Source organism: Mustela nigripes, chromosome 4 (assembly GCF_022355385.1).
Source record: "Mustela nigripes isolate SB6536 chromosome 4, MUSNIG.SB6536, whole genome shotgun sequence".
NCBI lineage: Eukaryota > Metazoa > Chordata > Mammalia > Carnivora > Mustelidae > Mustela > Mustela nigripes.
Genome location: NC_081560.1, coordinates 140,131,697 through 140,153,045, shown reverse-complemented (window position 1 = coordinate 140,153,045; position 21,349 = coordinate 140,131,697). Strand labels below are relative to the sequence as shown.

Here is a 21,349-nt window from a genome sequence, read left to right as displayed (position 1 = left end):
TTGACCGGTGATCTAAACATTCATTTTAGTTAAGAACGTTTTTAATAGAATGTAACATCTGTTTTATGTTACATGAGAGACAGCAAAATTCTTCCTCTCTCACTGGATTATTGATGTTCATGCCTTCTATGGAGTTATTCTCTTCATTCAGCAGCCCCACACTAGCTCTCTAAAGTGCAACATACCCCCTGATGTAATACATTTTCCTGCTAACTGCACAATACTGTGGATATCATAACTTTAATGTGACATGCTGGTATTTCTTTTTAAAACCACAAATGCATTTCTTATTCTCAATCACAAATTTAAATTTCCTGTATATTCCCAGCCCACCAGGCATTTTTGTTTTAAAACAGCTGAATAAAAATAGATGATTTCTATTTTTTTGATTTGTCATCTCCTTTTTTATAGGCCTCTCCAACTCTTAGAACGGAAAAGTGGAAAGATATTTGTTCTTATGCTTTTACTATTAAATCCACTCAAGCTTCAGAAAAATTTTAAACTAGTCCATGACACGTAAAATTATTTAAAATAATGTTTGCAATTAAATTCATAACAAATACTTTTCAGAGAGGCACTGTTGCAGTGTTCAACTCCAAAATTATTTTAACATGAATGTTTTTGTTTTCATTTTTAAAAATTCTCAAAATTTGTTTTATATTCCTCGTTTTGTTTCTGAAATTTACACCAAGATTTATCTGAGGCCATCTTACATTTCATGGATTAAAATGAAGGTAAAGTGACAGACCACATGAAGTTATTACTGTATTTATATTACCATTAGCTTTTCTTGTTTTGCAATATTTTGTTCATTATGAATAGATTCTGACAAAATTGAGACAAACCACATCACTACTGATGATTCTCAATTAGTTCTTCAGTTCATTTCCCCTGCCTAACTCTAAGAAAACTACATATGGTTTTAACCACTGGTATTTTTTAACTTTCTGCCAATACACAAATCATGCTTTTTTTGTGTTGAAAACATTCCCATGAATAATTATAATAGTCTCCAAAGAGACCAGATGGTAATAAACTCTAGAGCAGATCTGGAAGCTAACCATAAATTTACCTTTTCAAAGTCTCCCCACCATAATGCAGTTCTTTGTGCTATGTCATTTAAAAAAATACTGGTGATAGGAACAATATGAGTATGCTTTGTACTTAAATAAAAAGATATACAATCATGTTAGGGTCTTTCGTAACTATACACCCCTCATCTTATACTGTTATCAGAAATTTTTAAGAGAGCATCAACTTGATAGAGTTATGACATTACTAAATGCATTATAGTGATATTACATTAGCAAAATTACTATTAAAGCAAAACACAAGAAACATGATCCAGTTAATGGTAATAAATGATTTGAAGTTAAAGAAACAGAAATATATATATATAAGCTAAAGTTAATATAAAATTGCCATTGATACTTATTTTGTTATTCTTCTGGGAAACATAATTAAATCATTCTGGCCATGCTTTCAATTTAAGTAAAATGTCTTATATAATCACTTATCACTCCAATTATTTAAGAGTACAACATTTGTGAGAAATAAAAATCACCGGTGTTTTGCAAAGATAGAAGTATGATTCAAAATTTTTAAAACACACCATGGTATATAGATTCAAATTTTACGCACTTCCCTGTATCTGTAAAAACTAAAAGTTAGCCAAGAGCCAAAAGTTACTTGTTTTGTTACTTTTTGATTTAAGGTACAACATGAATGCACAGTATTTCCAAATTCATTGCAATATATAATCTGTAATGTTTCTGTTATTATTCTTATAGCTCAAAATAACCAAGATAAAAAATTACACAAAGAAACCAAACAAGCAAAAAAACAAGAGACAAGAGAAAGTTTAAACAGGAAACACAAATTGGGGGGAGCAGAGATAATAGACAACACAGATAAACATAATAATATGCAGGAGCAGCTGGCTGGCTCAGTCAGTGGAGCATGTACCTCTTAAACTGGGGGTCATGAGTTTGAGCCCCACATTAGGTATAGAGATTATGTAGATAAATAAATGCTAATGATAATAATATCTGTCCAAAAGTATTTTATCTTTTGTTTGCTACTGTAATGAGTTTTATAGTTTGTATATATAGTCTACTAATTTTAGTGCCTTGATACTGTATTTTAAATCTAGCTAATGTATTGAGTTTCTGTTTATAACTTGACTTTATTCCACTGGGGTTTCCACCATATAATCAACAATGATAGTGCTAAATCTATTTTCCCATTTTATCTATAAAATATAATGCTGGCATTGGAATTGAGAGAAATATAATCTATCATGTTAAAGAATCATGTATCTATCATCATCAATAGATGCTGCATTACAATCTCCAGAAAAGATTCCATTATTCTTTTTTTTATTGGTATGTAACCAAAATAATAGATTTTATATTACTGAACCATCCTTGCATTCCCAGAATAGTCCTACTTCCCAACTTGGTCACTATTGTTAATGTGGTACTAGATTCTATTTCCAAATATTTTGAGATTTTTACAATAGTCACAAAGAGAATTAATCTATATTTTCCCTGAGTTTTATGCTCACTTTTTTTTCTTTCTGCTATCCATGCTGTGTTACAGAATTGATGTGAGACCAGCTTGAAAAAAAAAAGACCCTGAAAGCTTTATTTTCTCCTATGCTACCAAATTATTTAGAAATTTCTCAGAAATATCTGTTCCACGTAGGTTTGGTGTATTTTCCTAATGAAGTCAACTAGAACTATTACTCTTGTGGAGAGAAGGTTCTTTGATAACCTCCTCTATTTCTTGTATGGGCATTATTCCATTCAAAGTTTTCATCTCTTTCTTGAGTGAATTTTGGCAATTTATTTCTCTTGGAAAATAGTCCACTCCATCCAAGTACTGCATTTCATCCACGAAATGTAAACGTAAACTTTCAATGGGATATTATTTTTCACACTTCATATTGATAAAGACGATTCTGAGTAATATTCTGAATTAGTAAGGCTGTATTAAAACAAGCGCATTCAGGGCACCTGGGCAGCTCAGGTGGTTATGCATCCGACTCCTGATTTCCACTCAGGTCATGATCTCAGGGTCCAAGGATGGAGCCAGCAACCCCTCCACCACTGCCCCCACTCCACTCCCTGCTAAGCAGGGAGTCTACCTACCTCTCTCTCTCTCTCCTTCCCCCCCGCCCCCGCTTGAGCTTATGCTCAGATGCACTCTCTTGCTCTCTCTTAATTAAATAAATAAATCTTTTTAAAAATGTTCACTTAGTCCTGGTAGAAATAAAAATTGAGGGCGCCTGGGTGGCTCAGTGGGTTAAGCCACTGCCTTCAGCTCAGGTCATGATCTCGGGGTCCTGGGATCGAGTCCCGCATCGGGCTCTCTGCTCAGCAGGGAGCCTGCTTCCCTCTCTCTCTCTCTGCCTGCCTCTCCATCTACTTCTGATCTTTCTCTGTCAAATAAATAAATAAATAATCTTTAAAAAAAATTGATAAAATTTTTGCATGGAAAAAGCTGGCAACCTCTAAAAATGTACCACATCAATGCTGTTTGAGTCAGCAATTCTATTTCTAAGAATAAATGATAAAGATATACTTACACAAGTAGAAAATGTTACCTATATTAAGATATTCACTGAAGCGTCTTTGTGAGCCACCTAAATATCCAAACACAGGGGATTCATTAGATAAATGAAAATGCTGTCACAGAATGGGCCATTATGGCCAATAAAAAGAATCAGCCAGGTCTATTTTGTACGGTATGGACCAATCTCCAACACATGGCCAAAAAAAAAAAAAAAAAAAAAAAAAAATCCAAGATATGAAACTATGTATATAGTATAATGTATGCAGATAACATACATTAATAGATATGCACATAGATATAAAGGAATAGAGTATTTTTGGAAGCATGTACAAAAAACTTGTTATAGGAATCACACATAATGACTTCCACTGAGCAAGTAGAGTATGGCCAAAGAAAAAAAAACACTGTACTCTTCAGTATACGCTCTTATGACCATTTAAAATTTTGTATTTTGTGTATATCAGTTACCTGTGGATGCCAAACATGGTGGAAATACAATCTTACATAGTTTTTATGGTTCAGGATTTTGAGAGTGGCTTAGCAGAACAGTTCTGGCTCGGTATATCTAATAGGCTCCAGTGAATAAGTTGGCCAGAGTTCCAATCATCTGAGGATTTGAATAGGGCTGGCTCTTTCATGTGGCTAGCATTTGGTGCTGGTTGGTGGTGGGAAAGATTTAGTTCCGCCCTATATGGGCCTTTCCATAGGCAGATTGAGTATCCTCATGACATGGTGGTTGACTTGATGGGCATTCCAAAAGAAAATAATGTGGAAATAACAATGCCTTTCATAATCTAACCTCATCAATAGCACACAGTCATTGTCACACTTTTTGTTAGAAGCAAGTCACTAAATCTGGCTCGTAATCAAGAGCAGGGTAACTAGGCTCCACCTTCTAAATGAAGGAAGTCAAAGAATGTGTGAACATACTTTTAAATAACCAAAGTATATGTATCACATTTTAGAAAATAAAAATAGAAAGATTTCATGAAATTAAAGCAAAATATTCACTTAATTTTGTTGAAGACAAGCTTTTACCATTAATCAAAAAAATGATGGAGAGGACTTGGAGATTTAACTTTATGAAATGATAACACTATTTCAATCCAAGATGAACATATGTTGACATCGAAAATTCAACCCATAATATGTGCCTCTGAGAAGTCACAGTAGGCAGAGCAGCAATTTAATAAATATGTTACTAAAAACAGAAGTCTTTGGGAATATGAATACAGGACTCTTTCAAAACTGGCTTTGTCCAGGGATGCCTGGGTGGCTCAGTCGGTTAAGCGGCTAACTTCAGCTCAGGTCATGATCCCAGCATCCTGGGATGGAGTCCAACATAGAGCTCCATGCTCTGCAGGGAGCCTACTTCTCCCTCTGCCTCTGTCAGCCACTCTGCCTGCCTGTACTCTATCTCTCTGAAAAATAAATAAACAAAATCTTTAAAAAAATAAACAACTGGTTTTGTCCAGTACAATTTATCTACGTGCCCCACTACTTCATATAAATATTTTGTGAAAATACAGAAGAATTAAATCACATAATCTTTGCTGAAGATGTGGACATAGACATCTAGTAACATCTGTCATAACAAAGTTTTTATGAGCCAGCACTTTACCTACTATTCATACCTTTATTTTACACTTTACTCACATCCCCCCCCCCCCGGCAAATGTATAGTGTACATTTTACATTGTACAAATGAGCAAAGTGAAGCACAGCAAGGCTATGTAAATTTGCTCAAGGTCACATGCAGCAAGTAAGAAGTTCTGTTATATATTTTAATTGTAAGTTTCCCAGAAATAAGTAAGCACCCGAGTCAAGAAAGATATTGTACTAAATCCATTTTCTTTTATTTGGAATACTATTTTTACATTTACATTATTTTCCTTAAGATTGTGTTTTGGTGGCTCTCTAAAACTACATGAACAAATAAAATAAATTTACTTGAAAAAACAAAGCAAAATGTTTTCTCCCCCAAATATAAAATTGTAGAACTACATAAACACACACACTGACTCACATAGAAAACAAAACAAAAAAGGGTTTTTTTTTTCTGATGTGCCCATTTTTTCCCTACATTTTTACTTTTCAATTTCCTAACATATTATTAAGTTTAACAATTAAAACCAATTTAAAAAATTTAAGGTTTCCTACATATATGCAGGTATAAGGATAAACTGTAAATCTGTCAAAACTTCTGAGATGCCAGGTTTAATTACCTGTAAAGGAACCCAACAGCCAAGCTTGCTTGTATACCTACCAGATAATCTCTCCAAAAACATAAGCCCTGTCAAATCTGAAGCTTTATACATGTCCCAAGTTGTGTATATTACTTGAAGCCAATATGGCTACAAAATTAAGATTCATCTCTGAGGGACATAAAAGATATGATTAAGAATCCACAGTTGCTGCTTTAAAAATTGCAACACTAACTACAGTATAGTGACTATGATCTCTCACATTTAGTAGAATTCTCCTCAGGGTAGGATTAAATCTTTAAGTTTTGGGAAGGGAAAATGACCCACTTTAAATAATTTAAAGAAGTGCTCTACATATTTAAAGTTTAAAATTTTTCATCATTTAAGGCACATGGCACATTTATATAAATGCTTCATAGAGATATTACTTCTCAGTTCCCCAACATTTCTAAATAGCTCCACATTTTAAATATTAGTTTCCTATACTGTATTAATCTACCTGAAGAACATTTCCTTTGATTTTTAAAATAGAATACGTGAGAACTATTATATAAAGCACAAAACCCTGGTGGCCAATAAACATGAATAATTGCTATTTTTAACAGAACTTAAAAGTAATTTGATCTTTTTAATAAAACATATTATTGTAATTCTTTATATCTACATAAATGGTATGCCATCTTCATAAAGGACTGAACTGGTATTGCTTTTATAAAACCAAAACTTTCTTTAATTTTATTAGATCTCTAATTTTTAAAATTATCAGTATTTTCACAGTTTTCTATTATACATTGTTAAATCACTTTTAAATACATAAATAATAAATGGCAAAGATTTTTTTTTTAATGGCAAAGTTTTTAAGCTTACCTACAGATAATCTACAACCAACCTTTACTCCTACCAAGACCACAGTTTCTCAGTGGATAGCTAACATCTACCCAACCAACCAATTTTCTTTTTCTTTTTTTCAAGTCTGCTGCATAGCTGCTAATTTTCATGTAGAGACTTCTGGGAAAGAAGAAAATTCCGTTTCATGATGGAATGAACAGCAATTACTACCAGGTAAAACCTATGAAAATGAGGCCAAGGATTCTATCACTATATACTGAATTGTAAATGCTTTACATGGGAGGGATTCAAACAGGAGAGTAGAAAGTGATAGGGTTACTTGGGCCAATTCTTCACTCTACCTTACAACATCTTGTATATACACACACAGATTTGTCTTTAGGTCCAAACATATTCAGAGTTTAATTTAAAACCAGAGAAGAGGTACCTCAGCTTACTTTATACCTTTGTAATTATTTCAAATTCCATTAACAGAAGATCAGAACTTTTGTTTCTTAATAATATAAATTTTAAACAGGTACATATTTAAATAAGTTTAAAAATCAGTGTGAATACATTCTCTTGAAAATGCCAACGATGGAATGAGACTTTAGACTACTAAAGGAGTAAAATTAGAAAATAGGAAGTCTGAACTTCATTCAGGATTCTGAATGCAAGGCAACAGGCCTTGTTCTTTCAGTATGCAGAGGAAAGTGCTATTAACTTAGTTGAAGGGAATTCTGAATAGGACGAACTAATAAGAAAAAGTAAATAGACAGTAAAAGGAAAGCTTATACATCTTATCATCATGACCTTTTGCATGTGCCTGTCAAGATTTCCCAGCATCATTTATTCAGAGTGTCCTTTCCTCACTGACTTCTTTATTGTGAATTAATTGACCATATATGCATGAGTTTGTTTCTGGGCTCTCATCCTGTTTCATTTATCTATGTGTCTGTTTTTATGCCAGCATCATACTGTTTTGATTACTATAGCTCTGTAATATCAGTTTGAAATCAGGGGTGTGATGACTCCCAACTACATTTTTGGGTACTTATTGTCTTTGTGGCTCCAAACAAATAACTGAATCATTTGTCTATTTCTGTAAGAAAATGCCATTGAGATTTTGATAGGAATTGCATTTAATCTCAGATCCCTTTGGGTAATTTGGACATTTTAACAATATTCATTTTTCCAATCCATGATCAGAGAGTATCTTTCCATTTATTTGTGTCTTCTTAAATCTTGCATTAATGTCTTATAGTTTTTAGTGTACAGGCCTTTCATGTTCTTGGCTAAATTTATTCCTAGGTATTGTATTCTTTTAGATGTAACTCTAAATGAGATGGCTTTCTTAATATCTCTTGATAGTTCACTACTAGTGTATAAAAATGTAACAAATTTTTATATATTGATTTTGTATTCTACAAACATCTTAAATACCAACTTATAAAAGGGTATAAAAAAGTATTCATTTACTTTACCATATCTACTAATTAGGTAATAAATCATCATTATATTGCATTTTATGTATGAGTCTAACAAGTCAGAAATGAAAACATAACAGTATATATAACACACATTTTTGGAGTATCATTGAAATGATTGCTTTTATATAAAGCAAATAAGATTTTACAACCCCATGATATAACACACCAAAAATCAAACCCAAAGTAAAGTAATGATAGGACAACAACACAGCTAAGGCTTTTAGATCATCTACTACGTGCCAGTCACTATTCTAAGTAATCTATGTGTATTATTACATTTAATTTTCTTAAACTATAAAGTTGGTATTGTTATAAGTTATCATCCCATTTTACTTGTGAAGAAACTATTAGTCAAAGAGCGTAAGGTCACTCTGTATGTAAGCAGAAGAACCAGGACTGGAATCCATGCCTTTGCCGCTAAAGACTATACTCTTTACTGCTTTGTTTATACTGCCTGTCAAAATGTATAAACGCATGGTATTCAAAGAAAAGAAAATTAGTAAATACATTAAAGGAAATACTTATGTTTGTATAAAAAGCTACGTTTGGGCCTGTCAAAAAATTAAATAAAATTAATACAAATCATACAATCAAGCAGTAAAGAGAAATACAGCCTTTCCACATAGGGTTATGTCTACTAATTGATTAAATCACTCAAAAAAATGTTCATTGAATGTCTTTGAAGCGACAGATTGCCACTAAGAATAAACAACACAAAACAAAACTGACAAAGTGCCTGCCGTTATAATACCTATATTTTAGTAAACACAAAGGTTATTTTAAAAGGGGGGGGGGAAGTATTTAAATTATGTATTTTAACAATAGGATAAAAAGGGAAATAAATTATGTAATGAACTCCACACCTTTTCTTAATATAAGTTGTAAAACTACCAGGATTAGAGTAATTCTTCCCTAACATGGAACATATACCTTTAAAAGCTAATACTAAAATTCTCCAGAGTTTTTGAATTCTTTTTTGTTTTTAAAGACTTTTATTTATTTGACAAAATGAGAGTACAAGCAGGGGGAGGAACAGGCAGAGGGAGAAGCAGGCTTCCCTGCTGAGCAGGAAGCCCAACACAGGGCTTGATCCCAGGACCCAGGGATCATGACCTGAGCTGAAGGCAGATGCTTAACTGACTGAGCCACCCAGGTGCCCCAAGTTTTTGAATTCCTGATTCTGCAATAGCATATGAAAAAGAGTTAAACAAAAGAAAGGAAGAGAAAACAGTTTTCAGGGAACATAAGTAACAGAAACTCAAAGCAAGATATGAGCTAAAAAAGTAATAGAATCGGTAAAGGAATGCTGTATCTGAGCATAAAATAACTAGATCTCTTCTATACCAGCAATATCACCTGGAAAGCATAATAAAAAAGAGATATTATTTTAAAGTTGTAGGAATAACAAGAATAAGAATGTTAACACACTACACAATACTCAACAACATATATGAAAGTGTGAGGATCTTTTTTTAAAAATTATAAAAAACTCTATTAGGTAATTAAAAAAAACACATATTTGACTCAGTAGAGATGTTCTAATGTCATTCTACTGATCAAAACACAACATAAAAATGTGTATTATACCTATATTAATCTATGATGGTACAAAATTCCCATCAAACCTCAGGAGGTTTTTTGTTTGTTTGTTTTTAAATACATAGATAAAATAATTCTAAAGATCATTCTAAGGAAAGACCAAAGAATAGAAAATAAAATTTTGTGGGAAGAATAATGTGCAACTACATGGACTAAATATTTTAGCAATAATTTAAAACTTACTGAATTAGGGGAGCCAGGGTAGCTCAGTCTGTTAAGTGTTTGACTGGTTTTTAGCTCAGGTCATGATCTCAAGACCCATGTTGGGCTCAAGCTCAGTGAAGAATCTGCTTGAGATTCTTTCCCCCTTCTTTTCCCTTCCCCTCTGCATCTTCCCGCACTTGCAAATTCTCTCTCTCCCAAATAAATAAAAATCTTAAAAAAAAAAAAAAAAAGAAAAGAAAGAAAGAAAGAAAAGAAAAGAAACAAAAAAAAACCCTTTCTGAATCAGAGAGATCAGGTTTTCTAATTTTTCCCTGGGGCTGGGCAATGGGGCTGAAGATAAAGAGAAGGAGGAAGTGACCAAGACAACTGTGTTAGAAACATGTTTCCAAATTCCTCTTTCAGTGCTAGCTTTACCCCAAGCCCTATGATCCTGGTAACCAGAGACAGTTGAAGAAATTCCCCCATGCCTTTGTGTTCCTAAAACAGTTTGCTACAAGGGACCATTTTCCCTCGTATGACTAGAAAAAACACACATAACTCCTTTGTTTGCCTTATGACAAGGCCAGACACAGACCCTCCAAATTCCCATTCTTTGCCCAAAAGTGATTACTTCAACTGGTTATACCCAATGGCCAATCTCAACAAAATACCTGCTACCTTGACTTACCAAATGTCAGTTAAAAAGCTTCTCTACTTCTTTGAGAGCCCTGAACACTGACCCATCCTCAGCCTGAACCAACATAAAACCTAACAGGCCTCCTGAGGGTAAGCTGATCTCAATGTAAAACAGTCTCTGTACTATCCCATCACTCCACCTCTACCCACCTACATCTATTAATTCCACTTCCACGTACCAGGTTCCTTCTAGCTTCACTCTTTCCTTTTGAAAGAAAACTTTTCTACCCAACTTTTGGGAACACTGCACATCTCATGGTGGGAGCATTTCCTTTATTGCAGTAATCTCCATCCCCCTATTACAAAGGTCCCTTTCCCCACTCTTGCAACAACTCTTGTGAATAAAACCTCCCTTTAAAGGATTTTGCATGTGGCTCTGATTCTGATTCAGATAATAAAGTTTAAGGGCAGGCATAATCTAGGATCAGCTTGACTAGAGGTACAAGTGTTCATAATCAGAGGATCAAATAAATAATACAGAAGGGAGTAGAGAGCCATTCATTTATCTGCCCATTATATAGTAAGTACTGTGTTATGTAAATTAATCCAATGATGAATAATGGAAAAAAATGATCAATGATTTATATGCAGTTAAAAATGATGTTGACATTATTGACAGAATATCACCAACAAATGCACTCAGTTGGGTTAAGCTATATAGATATATATGCTCCAATAAGCACTTTTAGCGTGGGGAAAGCAAAAGTCAGAAAGATCATTTATCTCTGGAAATGACCAGTAAATTGAGAGGGATGAGGGAAAAAATGGCACAGTAAACAGCACTGTAGGCTGAAGAAAGTATGCATGGGAAAGTGAAGACTAACAAATATCTAACTAAAATTAAATAGAACAAACAGGTTCACAGAATTTGATAAAAGGTGATGTTTGGAGTGATTCTTGATTCATTGGCATCCAGAGGCACCAACACACTCTTATATACTTCTAGCGGCCATGGGAGAATAAGAGACTGATTAGAACAAAAAACTGTCTTCGAGACTGTGCTCTGAGCTTTCTGTGATGTTTAAGTGGCTTAAATGCAGACATGAAAACCAGGAAAATATAAGAAAATCACTGGATACATACTGTGATTAAGAGTGTGGCATGGAAGATAAACACTTATAAAACTGACTTAGATGCAGTAATTAGAGATTATCTTGTTCTTTAAAAAGCTATTTTTTTTAAGATTTTATTTATTTATTTGACAGAGAGAGAGAAAGAAAGATCACAAGTAGGCAGAGAGAGGGGGGGGGGGAGCAGGCTCCCTGCTGAGCAGAGAGCCTGATGCAGGGCTCAATTCCAGGACCCTGAGATCATGACCTGAGCCGAAAGCAGAGGCTTAACCCACTGAGCCACCCAGGCGCCCTAAAAAACTATTCTTTTACAAAGGAATTTACTACTAATTTCATTAAATGAAAACTTACAGTATTTAATATTTAACATAAAATGAAATTAAATTATATCTTTATGTAAGATGCGCAGATATGAATAGACTTATTTCTTTTCTTTTGCATTCAATTAACTATCGATGTATAATCCTTATTGATGCCAATCAACCAATAAATCTTCCAACAACTGTAGACAACAAAGGATTTCCAAGTCACTAACCAAAACAATCACTAACCAAGTAAAGCATTCAAGAACTCAGAAGATTAAACTTTATTTATTGAACTTTATTTATTATTAAATTTTTTTTTCTTTTCAAATTTCTATTTAAATTGTTAGTTAACACATCGTGTTATATTGGTTTCAGGAGTAGAATTTAGTGATTCATCACTCACATATCACATGTAGTGTTCAATATGACAAGTGTCCTCCTTAACATCCATCATCCATTTAGCCCATTCTTCACCGACCTCCTTCCATCACCACTCAGTTTGCTCTCTATCATTAAGAGTCCCTTAAGATTTGCTGGGTACTTGGGTGGCGCAGGTCAGGATCACAGGGTCATGAGATTGAGCCGTGTGTTGGGCTCTGCACTCTGCATGGAGTCTGCTTGAGATTCTTTCCCTCCCCCATTGCCCCTCCCCCGACAGCACATGCATGTGTGCATGCGCACTCTCTCAGAAATAAATATATATTTTTTTAAAGTTTCTTGTGGTTTGTTATCCTCTTTTTTCCCCTTCCCATATGTTCATCTGTTTCGCTTCTTAAATTCCACATGAGTCAAATCATATGGTATTTGTCTTTCTCTGACTGACTTATTTTGCTTAGTGTAAAGCACATCCACATCATCGTAAATGATAGGATTTCATTCTTTCTGATGGAAGAGTAATATTCCTTTCCATATATATACCACATCTTCTCTATCCATTCATCAGTCGATGACATTTGGGCTCTTTTCCCATAAGGACCAATTCACTAATCAGTTTTAGGCCCCACTGCCTTATTTTCTAATTTTGAAAGATTTTTTTTTTAGACAAATAGGTGTGAAGGAAGGAATATCTGGCATATTTTATTGCTTTAAATACATTCTCAACAAATTGCTGGAATTACACATTAAGTTTAATTCAATTAATGGAAAATGTCTGCCACATACATACAGCTGTAATTTATTGAGCTCTTGTTATATATAAATACTGAACTAGGTATATTGTTTATACTTTACCATTAATTCTATCAGCACACTATATTAAGTTAAATACCATCAAAGAAAAAAACTGTAAAAGAGTTTGAAATGGTCCCAAAAGACTGGAGATATTTGTGGAAGCCTATGCCTTTTTTTAGAGCATAGACTTCTAGATTTCTGATTCTATGTGGCTTAAACCTTTCATCATCTTCAAGCTATTTTGTAAGTCTATACATTACTTACAGCAATAATTCTTGTGTATAATCAGTAAATAAAATCTGACCCTACAGAGAGAATTAAAACTTGCCACCCCAACAAAAAGTCAGTTTTGTTGGGGCTCCTGGTTGGTTCAGTTGGTTAAGTGACTGCCTTCAACTCAGGTCATGATCCTGGAGTCCAGGGATCGAGTTCTGCATCTGGATCCGTGCTAGGCAAGGAGTCTGCTTCTCCCTCTGACCCTCTCCATTCTCATGCTCTCTCTCTCTCTCTCTCTCTCTCTCATTCTCTCACTCTCTCAAATAAATAAATAAAATATTTTTTTAAAAAGTCAGTTTTGTAATACTTGTAAATTTATTTCATCGACTACACATGTCTCTGGACTTCTGAGTTTTCTTTTAAATCAAATGTAACATCTTACCTGTTCATTCATTCATTATGAGTTAAATAAAATTGTTGACATATTCATTATCTATGAGATTCATAACTTTACTCTTTTGAAAATATTAGGCTATGAAATTATTATAATTATTCTCATTTTTCAAAAAAAAGAAACTCAAACTTGAAAAAGTTAGCTGATTTTGCCCGAGTTTTTTCCTGCCCAGCTCTACTTAATTCCACAGCACATCCTCTACACCCCTAATCACTATGCCCTGCTAAAATTTAGACCATTTGGCTTTTTACTTTGTTATCTCAAGTACCTCACCATCAAAAGCACCAAAGAACATAGAAATACTCTAGAAAAGCTTTTCTTTAAAAAAAAAGGCATCTTGACAGTATCACTATATAATTTATGCGGCAAAGACCATCCTTACTGTCCAACAACTAAACAAATGAGACATTTTTTTCTACCCAAAGAGGTCTGACTTTATTTTTCAGTTCAAACAAATGAACACATTATCCATAAGACATTTATTTTTAAAGTTTCTGAATGCTAACTCTAAAAGAGAATGAAAAGGAATGGAACCAAGGCAAGAGTTTCATCCCTTGGATGAAATTAGAAACTGTCACTTGTAGCATTTCTTACAGAAGTCTCTTTGTTTTCCTCTTACACAGGAGAAACAACCTCCAATTGTACCCATGTTTAATGCTGTAGCATGGAACAATGCACTACATTGAAATTTATAAGGTTTATAAGGTTTAAACTGGTAAAACAATCTCTTAACATAAGGTATAAAATAAAGTTTAAGAAAAAAAAAAAGGAAAGAAAAAAGGAAGAAAGGAAGCATAAAGAGAAGGACTAAAGGGGTAAAAGAAAGAAAAAAGGAAGGAGAAGATACATGAATTTTGCTTTACATTAAAAACCTGACAGCCTTTCTGGTGGTGATGAGTTCTCCGTGAGAACATGCCCCTCACAAAGGACCTTCTCCACCCATTCCCAGAGTAAAAGAAGAGGAAGCACAAGAATAAGTGCACAAAGGCCTCATGGATATGAACTGTCCAGGATGCTACAAAATCACCACCGTCTTTAGCCATGCACAAATGGTAGTTTTGTGTGTTGACTGCTCCACTATCCTCAGCCAGCCTCCAGGAGGAAAAGCAAGGCTTACAGAAGGATGCTCCTCTGATGGAAGAAGCACTAAAAGCACCCTGAATTGAGATGATAGCCCAGTAAACAGATGTTGAATAAGGTTAAAAAATAATAATAATAAACAAAAGTAAATTTTAAAAAATTAAAAATCTGACATAATATAGAAAAATGTCACAAATCCATTAAAATACCACTTAGAAAAAAAAAACACTGCTTTCCTCACCTTATTTAGCTACTAAAATCTCTCACAATCTAACCAACAAGGAATAAGGATTACCAAAGAAAGGAGGTATTAATTCATATTTAAATTTTTTCCAGCTTCAAAAAGAACTATTTTGAATAGTCAACTTTATTTTGTAAGCCCCAATTACTTAAAATTATTCATTAATCTTATAAATGGCACCAACAGGAACCTCCTTTTAATGACGTAAGGTTTGACAAACCTGTATGTTGCATCACCATCTGCCACATCCTGCTCTGATATTTATAAATACTGCTGCGCTACTGACATTTCCACAACTGTTCCAGGTGTAAAACATTAGAATGGAGAATTCTCTTTGATCACTCCAATGTCATTTCTACTTTTTAAATGTAAGGAGTTGGGACAGCTCCCAGATTCCTGGAGGTACATCTAATAAAAAGCCTTTTAATCTCTAGCTGGTTTTTTTTTTTTTTCCAGGTAAAATAGGTCACAAAAAAAGAGATAATCAGAAAAATCTATAACCACACAGATTAACAATTTTTTTAAAAGAAAAGAAATATGAAGGTCTTGATTTTCAATTTTAATTTCTAGATAACTATGACTCAGTTGGAAATGCCACATAGTTCTTGAAATACCAGCTTTACAATTTTTGGTTCAATATGTTTCTATTCATCCAAATATAACTCTTGAAACTTAAAAACAAAAAAAGATTTTAGGAACTCAATGTACATAGTTCGGGAAAGCTTTAAAACACAATTCTGGGAACTAGTTCCTAACATGACGTTTGCATCAAAGAAAAAACCAAAGCACTCCCCGTCTCCTCCAGGTGAAATCCTGTATAATTATATAAATATAAACACTGGTACTTAGTTCTCTCAAAATTTAATTAAAAACAAAACAAAAACCTGGTTAAAATTTCATTAGTAGCTAAATATAAATATGGAAGATTATCTAACTAGGAAAAACATGAGAAATTGGAAAAACCAGAAAGCTGATGATCAGAGAACCAAGTTAGGAATTAAAAGACAGAAATAAGGATCTAAGAATTTAAGAAAAGACCAAGGTAAATGTTTAATGCTTATGTGAAGAAAAAATTCAGGTCCCTAACTGATGGTTTTGTATATATGATTAAAGAAGAAAACCTGTAATTAGAGGCATAGGGTCATCTCTACAACCTAAAAACAAATGAGTTAAAAGGGTAAAGAACATAATACACAAATATTATAGTTTCTATAAAATAACCTGGAGTACAGCAATGAAAGGAGTATTATTTTATCTCAAAGATCTCTGCTTTAAATCAGAGAAAAATATACTTTATTTACAAAGATGGCAATTACTAAAGTAACAGAAAAATGGTTACTTTTTATTATTGAATAGAGAGTCATAAAAATCCACATAGCCTCAACATTTTGGAGGATGAAAGGGAGAAGAAATTTATTCTATTAAAAAGAAAACCAATATAAGTCAATCAGAGAAAGACAATTATCATATGATCTCCCTGATACGAGGAATTTGAGAGGCAATGTGGGGATAGTCAGGGGTAGGGAAGGAAAACATCAAACAAGATGGGATCAGGAGGGAGACAAACCATAAGAGACTCTTAATCTCACAAAACAAAACAAACAGGAGGGAGGGGGGTATGGAGAGGGTGTCTGGGTGATGGACATTGGGGAGGGTATGTGCTATGGTGAGTACTATGAAGTGTGTAAGTCTGACGATTCACAGACCTGTACCCCTGGGGCTAACAATACATTATATGTTAATAAAACATTAAGAGTTAGGGGTGCCTGGGTGGCTCAGTGGGTTAAAGCCTCAGCCTTCGGCTCAGGTCATGATCTCAGGGTCCTGGAATCGAGCCCCACGTTGGGCTCTCTGCTCCGCGGAGAGCCTGCTCCCCCACCCCATCCTGTCTCCGCCTGCTTCTCTGCCTAGTTGTGATTTCTATCAAATAAATGTAAAAAAATATTTTAAAAAATTAAAAATTAGATTATAAAAAAGGAAACCACAGGTCCAAAATGAAGTCACTTACATTAAGAGCCCCACTTAGCAAACCAAGACTTAATACCTAACCTAACTACAATTTCAATACCCCCAAGAATGTAACCTTTTAACCAGTCAACGTGGAATTTCCTGGTCAGCACTAGGAAATGTAATGATAGATCCCTTTCATTGCCCTCAGAAGAACAACATTCCTTCCTAATAATTTCCTTTTTTCCATTCCCTTTCTGCTTTTAAAAACTGTTCCTTTTTGGCAGCTCAAGAGAGCTCTTCTTTACTTTTAAGATGGGATGCTGCCTGATTCACAAATTATTTAATAAAGCCAGTTAGATCTTCAATTTCAGTTTTGTTCTTTAACAACGATAATGATGATCTACTTATAGTTCAGTTAACAAACAATAAGACACTTACAAGATTTGATTAGATACTCAAAACAAATAATGACAAACTTTTAACAACTGCAAAACATTAGAAAAATCAGTAAATCAATTTGCAAGAAGCATAAAAACAAGTAAATTTATATAACTTAAAACAACAGGGACAACCACATGTAGCTGGTCATCAGGCTTCTGAAAAATTCAATAATTAAGAAAAAAGCATAAATGTTCAAGGCTCAAAAAGGTAGTATCTAAATATCAAGGAAAACCACTGTCCCTAAGAAGCATGAAAGAAAGAGTTGGTTTACTCAGAACTATATTTAAAATGATGGATACTTGATTTTCCCTGACAACCTCCAATTCTTCCCAAATTGAAGCTGACTATAAGAAGTGCAGAGAGTATGTGAAAACACTCAAATCTCAAACACATCGACAAGTCAAAACTGAAGTCAAACACATAGACAAGTCAAAACTGAAGTCTTCTAAGGAAGAGGGGAAAACCTCTAGTAAGGAGATGAATCAGAAGTTCCAGTTAAAACACCTGAGTTCTAATTCTATTTTGCTTAGTGACTTATCATGGCATTTTTGTCTATCTTAATCAGAATCCTCATTAAAATGGAGACCACATTATCTTGCCTATCTAATAAGCTGTTGTGAGGATCTAAAAAATAAGGATCGCAATGAAGTATTATATATTATAGGTAAGTTAAGTAGGCCAGGTTTAAGAAAATAACAGCTCCAGTGTGGAAAAAGAAAATAATAGGCCACTGGCCTTAATTTAAAGTAACGAAGATTTTAGAATGCTGACCCAAGAATGGACATACCAGACCAAATATATATAATGATATAATAAATAATTATGGAGCAAACTAGTAGATAGCTCGAAACTCATTCAACAGAAACATCAAAAAAAAAAAAATCACCAAGCAGACCAACATATGTATTATAGAACTATCCAAAAATTTCTATAAAAAGAGAGAAACATAGAAAAAAAATCTGAAAATACAATGGCCTAAAACTTCCCATATTTGATGAAATACATGAATTTACACATTAAATCCCAATGAATTCCAAGGAAGAAAATCAAAGAGATCCATACTAAAAATGTGAGCAAATTATCAAAGACAAAAAAAGAATTTAAAAACAAAGTGAGAGAAGTGACTTTTCATGACTAAGGAGGGGTCCTCAATAAGACTACAAGCTGATTTCTCATCAGTAACAATGGAGGACACAAAGCAGTGAGATGACATATAAACTGCTAAAAGAAAGGTCAGCCAACAGTTAGGTATCCAGCAAAACTACCCTTTATGAATAAAGAAGAAATTAAGGCATTCCCAGATTTTTAAAAAAAAGCTTAAGAAGTTTGTTAACTTGTCCCTTAAGAAATGATAAAAGGAGTCCTTGAGACTGAAATGAAAGGACACTAGATGGTACCCTGAAGACGTAAAAAGAAATAAAGAACACTGGTAAAGGTAACTACATAGATAAATATAAAAGCCAGTACTACCACACTTGTGGTTTGCAACTCATCTTTTATTCCTGTAGGAATTAAAAGGCAAATGAATGAAATAATAATTATAAATCCATATTAATGGGTACACAATGTATAAAGAATTACTGATGATAACAATATAAAGGGGGAGGATGGAAGGAGAGAAGTGTTTGTATGCCACAGAAACTAAGTTGGTACTATTTAAACTGATTGTTGTAAGTTTAGTATGTTAATTGCAAGCCCTAAAGTAACCACTAAGAAAATAACTAAAACACATACACAAGAGGAAATAGAAGAAAATCAAAATACTACCAAAATCAAAGTACTACCAAAAATAAAAAACATAAAATGAAAACATAAAAATAAAAAACACTACCCAAAATAAAAAACATAAAAAGGAGTACTTGACATGCTCTGAATTGTGTCCTACCCAAACTCCTGTGTTGAAGCCCTAAGTCCCAGAACTTAAGAATGCAACTATTATTTAGAGATAGGGCCTTTAAGTTAAAATGAGGCCCTTATGGTGGATCCTAAGCCAATTTTACCATTGCCGTTATAAAAATAGATACAAACACAGAAAGAGATACCAGGGGTATGCAGAGTGACAATTATGTGAAGAGAGAGCCAAAAGGAGAGAGGATTCAGAAGAAATCAAAGCCGGGACATATGGGTAGTTCAGCTGGTTGAGCGGCTGGTTTCCACCCAGGTCATGATCTTGAAGTTGTGGGATTGGAGCCCCCCAAGTGGGGCTGGGGCTCCATGCTCAGCATGAAGACTGCTTGGGATTCTTCTCTCCCTCCTGCTCTGTCCCTTCCCCTGATCCTGTGCATGTCCAGTGCACACATGTGCTCACTCTTTCTTTCTCAAATAAATAAAATCATTTTTTAAAAAATTTTACATATTTATTTGAGAGAGAGAGAGTGTGAGAGAGATAATGAGAAAGGAGAAGGTGAGAGGGAGAAGGAGACTCCCTGTGGAGCTGGGAGTCTGATGTGGGACTCGATCCTGGGAGTCCGTGATCACGACCTGAGCCGAAGGCAGTGGCTTAACCAACTGAGTCACCCAGGTACCCCTAAATAAAATCTTAAAAAAAAAAAAAAAAAAGTAGAAGAAATCAAAGCTGCTAACATCTTGATCTTGGACTTCTAATATCCAGAACTCTGATTAAACAAATTTCTCTTGGGTAAACACTCAGTCTCTGGTATTGCTATGGCATCCTGAAAAAATCAATACAGACCTATTTGAAAGTATTTATTATTCTGTATTATTTACTTTTCTGTTATGTAAGTGCTACTTTTAAACAATAGGAGAAATTAACAGTGGAAATTAGCAATTTTTAAAAGTAGGGCTAATTAAATAATATGTATAAGAAAATATAATAATCATTATTTTCATTTGTTAAAATACGACAACTTAAACATTTTAAATTCTTTATTGGAATTTAAATTTTATAGGCCATATTGTATATTCTTAATGTATATAAATGAAAGATTTTTTTAAAAGAAGATTAAAAACAGTTGGGTTAATAGTTTTATGTTTGTGTCTCCTTTCCAATAACACTTCTCTGAACTAAATAGAACCATTAGGACAGCCTTCTTTTTACTGTGGTGAAATTGAATATAGTTCAATATAAACTTCATTTTGACTGCTCTGCCTACATCAAGGCCATATTCTTGGTGTCCGTCCTGTGATGATATCAAGCTAAATATCTCTCAATAAAAGCATTTGAGCATGGAATACCTAGGATTGTACTTACTAGCAATGGCAGGTAGTTAGATATGTTAAAATTAGTTTCAAACTCTACAAAATATCCACCTACTTTGAATCTAAATGCTTGTTTGGGTATTCCAACTGTTTATCAATCATGTCCTTTGGATTGATGGATTAAATTATATATGCTTTCCATGTGTAAAATGAACATCATTTCAGAAGCACACTGGTAATTTCAATTTATACTGTCAAAGTTGCAATCCAAATGAGTTACAGTTTTAGTAAAGAAATTGAGAAGGTTTTATTTAATTTGGCTGCCCTTTCATGGTGACTTTTTTTTCCCCCACCTTGAGTTATGAAGCAGTCAAATCACACAAAAATGAGACATTTGTTTGTTGTGCAAGTTTTTTCTAGTCTCCGTATGGCTTCTTCAAATACCGTCAAACACTTTTAGAGAAATGGCATATAAATTTCTGTTTCAGTAAAATCTTTTTCTCCATTCTCATCCTCAGTGTATTGCCAAATTAGACAAGGACATTCTTCTTGTCTCACACTTTAAAAATATTTTACTGCAGGATATCTTTTCTAAGTCCAACAACAATTACAGCCGTTTTTAAGGCACATGTCCAAGGCAGCTACCTCCTTCCATTGCTTTAAGTTCAAAAATCACATTAAGTTCACCTGTACATATTGAGAAAACTGAAGTGTCCCAAAACCTTC

General features: G+C 33.9%; 1 protein-coding gene and 1 pseudogene across 3 annotated transcripts in view; one reads left to right on the top strand and one right to left on the bottom strand.

Annotated features, from left to right (window-relative positions):
* The window catches only part of ADK (adenosine kinase), a 532,452-nt gene that overhangs the window by 326,836 nt on the left and 184,267 nt on the right, over nt 1-21,349 (bottom strand). The window lies entirely within an intron of this gene.
* On the top strand, nt 14,665-15,082 carry LOC132015438 (small ribosomal subunit protein eS27-like; annotated as a pseudogene).